Source organism: Bacillus rossius, chromosome 3 (assembly GCF_032445375.1).
Source record: "Bacillus rossius redtenbacheri isolate Brsri chromosome 3, Brsri_v3, whole genome shotgun sequence".
Classification (NCBI taxonomy): domain Eukaryota; kingdom Metazoa; phylum Arthropoda; class Insecta; order Phasmatodea; family Bacillidae; genus Bacillus; species Bacillus rossius.
Window position 1 is genome coordinate 58,283,853 of NC_086332.1, and position 14,051 is coordinate 58,297,903.

Sequence of the window (14,051 nt, forward strand, 5' to 3'; positions counted from 1 at the left end):
GCCATGACCCGGGGAGGGAGGGGGGGAGAGGAGGGAGATAGAGCTAGGATTGCAACCGTCCATGGTCTAGACCCGTGCCCCAATCAATTAGATTAGGCTCCTGGAGAGCGGGAGGACTCGGTGGCGGAGCATCAGGGAGGGGGGTAGCGGCGGGCTAAACTTTGCCCTCCCTGACCTCTTTCCGTCGCCATCCCTCCTCCCTGTCCTCCCCCTCCCACCCCCAGGGCTATCACGCTACCGTCCCGCCGAGATTTAATTAACATCGCGCCCCCTGTCCCTGCACCGAGGAGGGGGTTCGCCTCGCGCCCGTTAGATGGCGACGCATAGGCCAATCAGCCGTCACGCCCCGCAGATGCCCCTGAAACTTCTGATTAAAATGGCGGAGGGGTTGGTGTTCCAGCTTTTTCTTTCCCTCCCTCCCCTCCTCGTTCACCAAAACCCTCATCTCCGACACGTACGCATCAGTGGCGAATACCCGCCTCAGACGCGCCGTCTCTCGATTGGATGTCTTCGAGGTTTTTCGATAGCGGAGCAGCAAGGTGACAGATGGCAGGAGTTCCGGGCGGACGTAACATAAATCTCCCCCACGGTGAAGGAACTTCCCTTCGAGAAGCCAGCCGAGATCAACTTAACAAAAAACTTCAAATATACCATTACGCAGCCCGAGTCACTGACTGTACTTCTTGGGATCTGGGTTGTATCTGTCTGAAGCATCTGCGATTGGTGGAAGACTTAGAACCTCACGTTTATTTCCTGGTTCCAGGCCACAAACGAAGCCATGTGTTCATTGGCTGCTGCCTTCGTTTCAATTTATGTGCACGTGAATAGGCAGCAAAAAGGCACGCTCAAACGTACGGCAACCACCAGTTATAGGTGCAGATGTGGTCTCAACACAGAACCAAAAAGTTGTTTTAAATAACTTATTTGAGCACAGTATCTTCTAGGGCACAACATTACTATGCTCAGATGGCAGCCATTATGTTTCCTGATTTTTTGATGTGTAAACATCTTATCTTTCGGTATACGTCATTTCGTAGGAGTAATTTCGTGAAAATGTAACCGAAGTCGATGAACGGAAATGTGCAACCAATATGGCGGACCCACGTGTAGCAACATAAACGTATATAGTCACTTTCGTAAACATTATGGAACATATAAAACGTATTGGTGTGGTGTGCCAAATGAAACTTTGTGATAGTGAAACTACCCTGGAATATATTTGGCTAACTAAAATAGTCGTAGAAAAAAGTAATTAAAAGTCTTAAAATACCTATGAAAACTGTCATTACATAGTTTATAATAACTATTCTCCTCCTACATTCACAAGAGTCTTAGCATAGCGGTAGAGCGCGCGCTTGGATATAGCAAGGGGGGGGGGGGGGGTTCAAATCTCATCATCGGAATTTTTATAAACTTTTATATAACAATAATGTTGAATCAACTCAATAACGTTAAGTCTTGTTTGTAGGAAGAATTTAGAGACTGATTTCAGTCACTTAAGCAAAAACAAATATACAAACATTAATATTTTAGTAATGCCGTAGAAGTACAATTTCTAACATGTGCGGAAACTTTATAGTATTAACGGTTTAGTGAATTTTTACAAAATGACTGTATTTTAATAAAATTCCTAGTCTAAATTCAGACCTAAAGCTGGGGTTTTATCGGAGCCGTTTCCGATAGTTTTGAATTTATTGTTGTTTCCTGCTGCTAATTTATATCTGCGTTCGATGGTGGCAAACAAAGATTACGATTCTGGTGGCGAATTCTAGCGGTGGGTGCAGAAACAATGTGTGTGATTCGTATCCAGAAATTTTTGTATTTGAAAAGCGACTTCTACTTTATTTATTTTCTAGCTGACCCGGCAGACTTCGTACTGCCTAATTAAATTGCAATAAAGTCCTGTCAAAATGATTTGAAGTGTGACTTTTTTTATTCCTACATATTTTATAGTCGGGGCAAAAAATTATCCTGAACAGAACCGTCACCCTGGTGATAAGGTGTTGTGAATAAGAAATATAATTAAATAAAACATATAAATAAAAAGATAAATAAAAAAATAAGTAATCTTTTTATTGTTAATCATGTGAAACATAATAATTTTTATTTTCATTGTAGTGCATGATTAGATCGGTAATTATCTTGTTTTGTAGCATTTCGGGTTCTTCTACCTAAATTGATTCGTCTAATAGGAGGCATATCTATATTATAGATTATTTTGTCACATGCAATAATTAGCGATCATAGGTAAATAAACACTGCACAAAACACTATATAGGTAAGAAATTGTTTCGTGTATAAGTTGACAAAAGCAAACTCATTAGGGTAGGTAACCTAAAAAAAAAACACTGACATTGACAGTTTGTTGTTGTTTCAACTTTTTTTAAATTTGATATGACTTGGAGTCAAATCCTTCAAGCCGTATTTAAAATAGGGAAATTAAATAATAAAAACTTAAACTTATGAAATACTTTTGGTAACGCTGGTTTTGTTTGACTGATGTAATGACTTGAAAACTGATGCATTTTAAAGTAAAACAAATGAAATAATATCGCGAAGCCGACCAAATTGAACTATTCTATTTCGGTTTTTTTTTATCTGTGCTCCAACGCACACTGTTTTGATAGATATGATTGAACTTTGTACAGAGGTAATAAAGTGCAAATTGACTCTTTGACGTTAGGAATATACCTACATTGTTTAAACAACAATGAGTGCTCGTTTTAGTTAGAAAACTTATGTATGGGAAAAAGTAAAGGGCTGGTTTTAGGGTTTTTCCGGCAATTATTCGAATTTTTCTCACCGTAAAAACCATCTTTGAACTTCAACGAACATTTAAAATAAAAATTGGCCAAATTGGTCCAGGCGTTGTTGAGTTATGCGCTTACCAACACATTTTGCGATTCATTTTTATATTATAGATTACGTTCAGCATTATTTTAAAGATTTCTTCGTTTAATTTTGTGTCCGAGTTTCGTACTGTAAGTTTATTTGCAATGTGACCAACACGAGAACACATGAGTTGTCTCGTGACCGAGGTTAGATGTTTACACATCACTGGCGAGCATTGAAAGACTCCCTCACATTTTGTTTGTCAACGCAGGGTTGCGTTATCCCAGGAAATTTGTAACCGTTTTATTCGTAATATTTTACCCACAAAGGAACCCTTTTTTATTGTTTTGTTTACGTTACTTTGTATTTAAACTCTTGCTGTACTTACTCCCTTGAAAATGTTTAGGATTTTGCACCAATATTACCAGTTTGTGTGTGTTTGTGTGTGTGTGTGTGTGTGTGTGTGTGTGCACACCATCGCTAGGTGACTTGATAACTATCAGCCAAAAATAAGAGTCACTATAAATAAAGCTGCAGTCCGCTATAAATAAGATCTAAGGCTCTATTTTTACTATACTGTACAAGAGTTTATATAATTATATGATTAAAAATAATTTATCCAAATATGCATAAATTTCCACGAAGCCTGGCATTTGACGGCGGGTCAGCTCTATAAACTCGTGGGGCGGTGCCACGCCATGCATGATTTATCTGGACCAAGAGCCTCGTTGTCTGGTCTCTTGCTGCATAATCGACGTGCGTGATTCAGGGCTTACACCAAGGATCGGGCAGCGCCCATTGGCCCCCCCCCCCCCCTCCTTCCAACCCACAATGACCAATCCATATACTCATCCCCTCCCTCCCAAGGCATCACGTCTCCAGCAAGCCAATAAGGATTAAGATCAGGCGGACCGATTCCCGTATCCCGCGCGCGCGTGCCTGCGTCATTGGCTTACGATCGACCTATCGAACCGACAAAATCGACTGATGTACACAATGACTCGTATGTTTGTGAGCATCTGGTATTCCAAGGGACTCCGACCTGACATTATTACGTGTGAATGTTTAATTCGATGCAATGCATACTCTAAAGTTGATCTGTGCAATTCATCTTGGATTTTTATGTTTTCCTTAGTTATAAATTATTAAAAATCATGTTTATAAAAACGAGTAAACTTACGTTTGCTCTTTTACGTTTGTCATATCTATCTATAGTTGTTTTTCCACGTATGTAACCATAAGTTAAAATAATTATATTTAAAATCTCGTGTTTTATTTCATCCTAGAAATAAAGGAATTGGCCAATTTGGCACCAGAAAACGCCTTAATACAATTTAATTTGTTTTGCTTTATTAGTAGAGTAGTGAAAAATGGATACCACAATGTTCCAGGTGGAATGGATACCTCCGAAACGTCAGACACCTCCTTTAATGAAACCAAAACACAACTTACACCTCTAGATACGTCCCTTTTCTACGAACATACCAGATTCGAGGGAATGCTTCTGTTCGGGAATATATTCCCGCACGTTCAATTTAAATCTCCACAGCATCCGAGCAAGAGTCACATACAGAGGTGTGAACATTTTTTAAACTCAAGGCAAAAGTTCGATATTTTCTAGTTTTCTTCGCTCTACATAGAGTCTAGAATCGCTCAGACATGTAACATGGACAATTTAACTCCATTTAATGCACACAAAATACTAATGTACAGTTTAATTCTTGAAAAAATTGTACTTAGACTGTAAAATGTTTCATTTTAGGAGAGAAAAAAAATCTCTTTACTCTAATAGTTTTAACACCTATGAACTTTGGAGTCAGTCACCCTGTCTGCTTTTCTTTCCTTTTTTTATAAATGTGTAGCTGGCTAGTGATTCATCACCAACAAACTTATTATTTCTTATATACTTTTTATTTATTATAGTTCGACTGTTTAGTGTGACAGTTTAGTGTGACTGTTTTATTGACTTTGACAAATCGAAGACAAATTTAAACGTTCACAAATTTACACCCATGCCTTACCCGGGATTCGAACCCAGAACCCATCTTACCGTAAGCCAGTGTGCACCCGACTACGCTACGGAGATCGGCTGTATACTTGGCCGCCATGAACACGTGCAGGAGTGTGGAAGTCGCCCTCTTGGGTCTCTCACGGCAGCGCTTGATTCCCTAGACAACTCGCCGTACGGAACTTCTATGCGAGTCACGTACTCAGACAATAGCTCCCCCCCCCCCCCCCCCCCCCCTTATTTTTTTCATCATCGTCGCGAAATCGATTAAATGATGCATTTTCCTCAATACTGACTATAAATGCATGCAAAAAATTCAGTTGCGAGGTTTGATTATTTCCTTAAAAAAAAAATATTTTCCAGTGTGTTGCTGCACGAATATTAACAAAGACCGAAGATATATTTTCTTTCACAGATAAACCAACGAACATTCAAAGTCACGAAAACACGAAATTAAACTGAGAGAGATCTTATATGGGTTTTTAAAACAAACGCATGCTAGAAAGTTATTAAACGTGTAATATTTGAACTGTTGATCACTTTGAGCAAGTTTTATATATTTATAATTTTTATTTTGTAGAAAAGGAGGAAGTAGCTTTTCGGGCAGAGCTGCCCAGAACCTCCAACTGTTGACTGTAGGCCTTCTCCGAGTCTCCGAGTCTCCGAGCCAGCGAGTCAGGAAGCGTGGGGCGGCCGCCAGGAAGTATTTAATCAAAGCAGGTGGTCTCCCCATCCCCCTATCTTCCCTTTCCCCCGTCTTCTCCGCCACGTCTCGCCACCGAACGAAGTGGCTTGGGCGTCAGGGGACCACAAATCAAGGTGCTGTCGGCCCGGACATAACTCTCTGCCCTCCCGTGACAATGCGGCTCCATTGTCGACACCAAACGACGTAATTAGCGCCCAGCAGCCCCCCCAGACCCTCCCCTCTTCTTGCTCCGCCCCTCCACCACCACCACCACCACCACCACCTTCTTCCTCCCCTTCCCATGCTCCAGCGCGAACCAATATGCCCTTTTCCTCCTGGTCGTCTCGGGAGGGGCGTGACTTGCGAGGGCAAGGACCTCCGGTAACAGGTTCCTCAGGGACCGCCGAGAAGGGCTGGGAAACACGACGTCCAGTTCCTTGAGTGATTCTCGCAGTGGCGAAGATTGATTTAAAACATCTGTATGGACATGCGCCATTGCTGTTTTTCACCGCATGCCATAGAGAAACCACAACAACGGACAAGAAATATGAATTCACGTACGCACAGTAAAAAAAAAAAAAAAAAAAAAACCAAACCCAGCTGACGTCAAATGTTAAATAGACAGCACAGAGAATTCCGTGGAAGCAATAAATTAGTCAGTAAAAAAAAAATGTAACACGGCAACGATGAGCACAGTGGACTGACAACGACGAGACATTTGTGACAAGAACGGAAAAGAACGCACAAACAACAACCTCCGACAACACAGCGACGCACAGGCGAACATAATGGTGAAACAAAGCAGATATTCTGGACAAGACAACGACGACGGCACAGACGAACACAAATGTAGGCTTCCTAAAACACGACGTTTAAGGCTCGGTTTCAGCTGCCGTGTTGGATTTTTGTTTCTTCGCCAATTTCAGAATTTATATGAAGAATATATATGTAATTATATATATACACATATATATATTGGAATTTGAGATTATAAAAGCAATATTGAATGCATTGCCCAACTGTGAAAAAAATTGTGTGAAATGAACTTATAGTCAATGAGCTCAACGCAGTTAGGAAAATATTTTGGATATTGGCCTGACTCTTTACAAATAGCAGATAAGAAGTGACATTCATCTGGCAAACAAATTTGCTACATAAACACAAAATTCAATGCTTTTACTGTGGATCATTTTAAGATATTGTTCTAAATAAAACATCATTCGCATGAAAATAAACAAACCAACGTGGTAAAACAACTGCAGTTAAATATAACAAATGTAAAAGAGCAACCGTAAGTTTACTCGTTTTTATAACCATGATGTTTAAAAATTAATAACGAAGAAACACATAAAAATCCAAGATGAATTGCACAGATCAAATTTAGAGTATGCATTCGGGTGAAACTGGATCTTAAGGCCATTTTGGAAATTTTTTGTTGCTATTTTGAGATATTTATGAAAGTCTAAAAAAAACTTAGGGAGTAAAAAAAGTGAAAGTTTGCTGTGGAAACAAAGAAAATGGTCTTCTAGTGAGAGACCGAACATAACGCTATAATTCAGGCAAAAATTTTAAGTACGAATGCTTGCCTGACGTTTTTTTAGAAAATAGCTTATAACGTATTGAATATATATATGGTGCAAAATTAACAACAAAATACTAAACTACTGAGCATATTAAACGAAAAAAATTGTAATCATCTATAACAATGTTTAACTGTTTTAACCCAACATGGATAATATTAAGTGGTCCACCCACCCCAATTTATTTTAATGTTCATTTGGGAAACTTCAAAAAAGCTATAAGGTTGACTCCAACACTTGCATTATATTTCCAGTCACCTCTAAGCGCAAGGCAACAAGCGGGTGTACAGTCTTCTGGTCGTGGAGCATGTATTTACCTATTAGTGATGTTACGAATGTCAATTTTTAAGCATTCGCGGATGTCACCCATATTCGTGAATGCGAATGCAAATGTTATACAAGATACTCAAATTAAAAATAATGTGTAAGTAAAGACTGATGAAAGTTTAAGAGTAGAATATGTTTTGTTTGTTTAAATTATACATATATTTTTTAGTTTTCTCTTGAAAGGTTGATTGTTGATAATACTAAGTCTATAGCTTTATTAAATATAACCTATTTTTAAATTAAAGGCTGATAAAAGATATACATAATTGCAAGTTTACCTTAATAAAAAAAATTAAAAAAGGAGAAAGAAAAAACTTATCTAATAAAAATGCTAAGCAATGCATATTCTTGTCTTATTTAATATTATTTTCAAATAAAAAAAAAACTTCTGATATTCATATTTACATAAATATTTCAAATGCGAACGTAAAAAAATTACGCTAATATTCGCGAATGCGAATATTCATTACATCACCAGTAACCATCAGACGTTATGCTGTGAGCTTGTCATTTTACTATTGGAAAGTGTGTACCAAGTTGTTTCTTAGCTTGTGGGTTTTGGCCGTGTCGAAATTAAAGAGTTCACAAACGTTTCAGTTGACATTGCAGTCCCTATCAAGAGAGTAACACTCTCGTCCTCCCCATTGGAATCTCTTTGTGCGAGAGTGGCTGAACGTCGAAGTTCCTGACCGTTGGATTTGTAGTAATGGACGAGACGACAGAGCTTCTTTTCGCTGGCCTCCACGTTCACCTGACATAACACCATGCAATTTTTTTCCTTTAGGGCTTTATAAAAGATTGTGTCTACGTTTCGCCGTATATTATGATTTGCCAGAGTTGAGACACAGAATTGAAGAGGCTATTGCTTCCATTACTACGGAATTGCTAACCAAAGTGTCCAAAGAATTGGACTTTAGGTTGGATGTATGTCGTATAACTAAAGGTGCACATTTTGAACGTTTGTAAAAAAAAACTAAGTAAGTTTATATATGATTTGTTGTAAAAAGTCTAAATTAAACTCTTAGAATATACGACTGAATATGGAACATTCTTTTATGGACACCTTGAACTTTCACCTGAGAAGTTTGAGTTTCACTGGTTGAAGGCCAATCAAAAGCTTCTTTGGTTTAGATAGTGGGAGACGGGCAAGTTAAATACAAACTTCCACATGTGGGTCGGCCAACTTTAAGGGTATAGCTTTCGAACGGATATCACATTGTGCATTACGAAATGAGGATATTGTGAAGAAGAAATTGTAAGGAAAAACCTATATCATGTTTCCTTTACCAAACCGTATATTTTGTTTAGTTTGCAAAGAAATTCTTTGAAAATTAGTTGCCCAAGCATTTTATTGTTAATCTTTGAATGAAACAGTGTCAACTGCTGGTACAATACATTCCCATGAACTACATGAAACTAATGATATGTTAGAAGAAGCAAGTGTTTTATTCTCACAAATTACAAAAAATCATGAAGTCACCGCATTTATTTTGTAAGCCCCTCATAAATGTGTTAGAATATAATAAGTTCGCCTGCTTGCACTACAGTAAAATATTTTAACTACTAAGGTTTTAAAATATTTCAGCTACTGAGGTTTTAAAATATTTCCTTGTAAAACATGTAAATTTCTTCTGTGTTATTTTTAGGTTTCAAATCACTGTAAATACAAAATCAAAAGCACAAAAAATTTGTTTCGTTCTTTACCTTCCGTGGCTATGTTCCTTTTATCTTAGCGCACACTAAAGTTTCTGTTCTAAACAGATATCATGAAAAGAGGGTCTGAATCATGATGCTGAGGCTGGTCCCATCTGAACCCAACACTCACTGCAAGCACCAACTCTATTTACCAAGAAGTAACTCACACAAGGTAAACAATAATTGCTTGCACAGATGGGGCCTGACTTGCATATTAATTTCAAAACAAAAGGGAAATAACCTAAGTGAAATAATCTTTAAATATTTAAAAGGTTGGCAAAACATTGACAAGGAGATCATACACGATTGAATATTTAGATTTTATTTCATGTAAATATATATCAATAGTAACATATTTTAAGCTGTAGGCCTACGTGCATACAAAATTAACATTTTAAAAATTTATTTACGTATAAAGTTTAGCACCAGGAGCCATGCATGACATTTAACCACAATGCAACTCTAATGGCTGATTTTTATTAACTTTTTGTAATTACAATATCTGTACCAAGCTCAATATATTAATATTGGAACTGTTTTCAAATGGTGTTATATGAAATATTGACCATTAAAAACTTTATTTAATGTATTATTGTTTAATGCTTGTAAGGGTAACATTGTAATTTTAAAGTTTATAAGTCCTTCAGAATAGTAAGTAACAGAAAACCATACATATAGCTCCTGTGTGAGCTACCATGGCAAGGCTTCTATTGACTAGGCAAAAATCTTTATTTCAAAGCTTGATTATTAAAAATTATTAGAACAGTTTTTTTTTCAGTATGGCTGACCAAGAGTTAATATGTGAGTTTATCAGCCAAGTTAAATAATCAACGGTAATTGATTATATTTTTTTAAAATTTTTAATGTGATTTTATGCTACACTGACTTGTGATATACAGATGACTTAACAAAATTGAAATAAGAATGATTACTAGAATTTTGAGTTCTATGATAAAGTTGTGAATCTGTAACTAAAACTTACAAAGCATGATATGTATAATAGTTATCTGTAGTCTTGGTAAATGATAATTCATTTGTTGAACTCTAGTTATTACAATTTATACAAAAATCAGTCGCTGATTTGTAGGACTAGTAACAATATGTTATTAAGGTTATAATTTTACATTTTGAATATATTTAATAAGACTGTAATTAACTTATATATATATTAAACGTTAACTTCATCGTCTACATATATCCCAGAAAAATTCTGGTAGTCCTGATAAACGTCTTGTGTAATACGACTGACTGTTTACCTGGTAAAATAATGAAATATTAATATCCATTTTGAGATTGATACCTGTTAACATAATAACACTACATAATATTTCTAGAAACACTTTATTGGACATGTAAACTTTTATTATTAATTGGTGCTCTAGTTCACCGGACATATCTAGTCATAATTGACATGAAAATGTGTTGTTAAACTATACAATCATATGTAAAGTTATTAGCTAAAGACTATCTTGTATTTGTGTATATTTTAGTATCATTGTTTTGTTCAGTGTATTATTATAAATTTTGTTTTCAATGAGATTATGGGTATAATATAATTGTTATTTTGAGTAAACAAGACCAAGTTCTTTTAAATACACAAATCGTAGTTCAGTAAATAATATTATTTGAATATCATACACTATTTTCTTCAAATAATTGCAGAGTATCTATAATCATTGCTGGATAAATATTTATATAAGTACAGTATTCCCTAATTTATGAACCCGTTCGTAGAGTCTGAAAGCACACTCTATAGCATTCTGTGAAGGCCTATTAAACCAAAGAAATAGATAGTAGCAGCACAAAGCAAATAAAAATATATAATTTCTTCATGCACACGAGACATGAGTTTACTTTATCTCTTCTTGTCATTGTATATCTGTTTTATTTATCTCATAAGTTTTTTTATCAGACTTTTTAAGGCTGTAATGAATAATTAACCAGTCTGAAAAAGGCACCAATGGTAAGAGTAATTGACTATATAAATATCGATGGTAAGTTCAGGTATTTGGAGAGTGAAGTTATTATTATTTCTGACTACCAAAACACTAATAAAAGTGCAAATGTTTACGAACAAACTAACATAATGAGCACCATAAAAAAACCTAACCCTCACTTTTATCTTTAACAGATGCATCATACAAAGACGAGTCCATGACAGTATAATATGTTCCAAGCAAAATTGCAACACAAAAACATAAATTTAGACTTAAAAGAAACTTTTCTGGTTATTACAGAAATTAAGAAACGACTACCATACATGCTTATTTCTCCAAAACCTCCATCATTTCATGCCTCTCTCTCTCTCTCTCTCTCTTTTAGGTCGGTATTCCAAGACACAAAAATAAGAGTTTAGATGTTGAGTATGTTACACCTGTACATTATCAGTATTTCAAGTGCATGATAGGACACGGCCAGTCCCTTATTTTTAGAGCACGGATTTTGTTGTCCTATCCATTGCCGATCTGTTGCCCAAATACCGCGCATGCGCAGAGCTCACTTTTTCGTTGATTTCTTCCAGATGGCGGACCCGCGTCTGGCGCAATTAACTCGTATTTAAACACTTCTGTGATCACCGGGGGACGTACCAAGCGTGTTGGTGTGCCAAATGAAACTTTATGATATCGGAACTATTCTGGAATACAATTTGTACACTTTAATAGTCGTAAAAAGAGAAAAATCACAATATAAAATGTACTGTAGAAAATTAGAATAACCCCATTTAATTGGAGTGACACTGCTGCTATCCCCAGGATTTTGGCCGTAACCAGTGCATCGTCCGCTAGAATGCGTTAGAACCAGTTTCTCGCCACGCGCAGGTCAACGTTTATTAAAACAGTTGCTTTTCTGTTTCCTCAATGGGATTCGGTTTGGGTATGATCTGGAATAAGGTCTGCAAGTTAGGTTACAGTTGTATCCCAACAAGGCAGTGCTTATTTGTTACCTTACCCCAACGTCTTGTAATACCACCCTTAGTGCTGTAAACATTGCATCGTGTTCTTCTCGCTGTGTCTCTAATTGAACTGCCAAAACCCGAGTATACTTTCCTATATATCTTCCCCCTTTACCTCCTATTGCTCCCAATATTCTAAGAGCTCAGAACATCAGAAAAGCTTTAAGATCATTCTAGCACATTATTCACTTTTCTGTATTTAGTCCAAACAATCGATGTATAGACAAAGCTCCCACTTTTAGTCTTCTTCATGCCAAGCTCTCGACCTATCAAGTTGGTCCCCCTGAGTTAGTGTGGTTATGTTGACCGATAAAAGTTCACTCACCCTCTACTTAGGTTTTGCTAAACGTTTACCGTTTTTGAAGCACACAGCAGCACTCTGTATAGGACTCGATGACAACACAATGTTTTGTTTTTACCTATACTAGTCTCCGGTAAGGTTATTCATGCTCTTTATCACAAAAATAAATGCTTGTGGTGTAGATAAATAAAAACAAAGCGTCTCGTGACTTTACACACAGCCACAGTGCCTAAAAACATTTAACAAGCAAAGCCGTATCTCAGCTTGCCACTGGGTCTCCAGCTAGGCAACACTTCAACTAGGATGTTTTGTATCCTTTAATAGTTTTATTTCAATGTAAAACATTAATAATCAACGCTTTTAGTGGCGTAAATAAGAGCGCTCTGATATGTTTTATGGTGGTTTAACAGATTGAGCGACATCCATTCTTTTTTTCGTATGATTCAAAAATGTTTCAGCTGATGTGGTTCTGACGTTCTAAGGTAACCCACATTGCCTACTGACCGATGGGCACATGTATATTATTTTTGGAAAATTTGAAATTCGGGCTACAATATTTTGTGCAAAGTAATTTGTATTTCATAAAACGTTCCACCTACATTTATATGATAAATACTTGTGTACTTTTGTTGTTTATCGGTGGACGTAAATTTTCTCTTTTTTTTTACTCAATGACAAAAAAATAACATTCATGCAGGTTTATTTCCGTCGCATGGGCCAGCGTGAGTAAATATTTATATTGGAATTAATTTCCACGCTGAGGCTAGAAATTCTGGTTTTCTTGCTCAGAGCTGTGCAAGAGAGTTTCGTACCGGAGGGGTGGAACTACGTCCCGCGGAATGCTATGCTTTCCAAGCGCTCGGATGTTTATTTTTTTGTTCCTCTGGAAAAGAAATATATATAGGCTGAAAATAAATCAAGCGTACAATGCAGGGTAGAAGTAAAGGAGGTAGACACGTGGGGGTTTGGGGGGGGGGGGGGAGGGGCTATCCGCGAACGAGTTGGGATGGTCGTCTACGAATCCAGACCATGCTTTTTTTTCCCCCTGCCTCTGGGCCGGTGTTTCCTTTCAGCGAGACCGTGAACCCGAGATCCCTGCCTGCCCCCTCCGTCGCGCCCCATCGCGGCACGACAGGAATTCCCCAATTGCCGAGCCGCGGCGAGCGGACTCCATCCTCCGGGCCCGCCGCGTCGACCGACCCTCCCGCGTCCCGGCGCTGCCAACCCCCCGGCGCGAAGGGAAACAATGCGGGGGAATAGTTGCTGTGGAATCCCGGCGCCAGGTCCCCCTTCCCCCCTCCCCGACCCTTCACCCTCACTACGGCCACTCGCACAGCCCACTTCCACGGCGTTCAACCTCTCGCACTCGCGGAAACACTTCTCTCCCCCCTCACCCCCCCCCCCCCCCCCACCCGTCCACCGCCCTGTAGCGACGGCGTCATTGTTCGGTCCTGAAACAATGGTTGTCCGGGTTGCGAGGAAGGGTGGCGGGCTGAGGGGCGGGGGAGATGGCTGACGCTGCTCCGCCAAACAGGAGCACTTCGACGGCCAAGAGTTTGCCCCTTGCCTCCCTGCCGCATCCTTCGCTCTTTCGCTCGCCGCCTGATGCGATTATCGTGGTCCGGGTCGAGGTGGCAGTGGATCTGGCTCGTCCGTCTTCCTCGAGACCC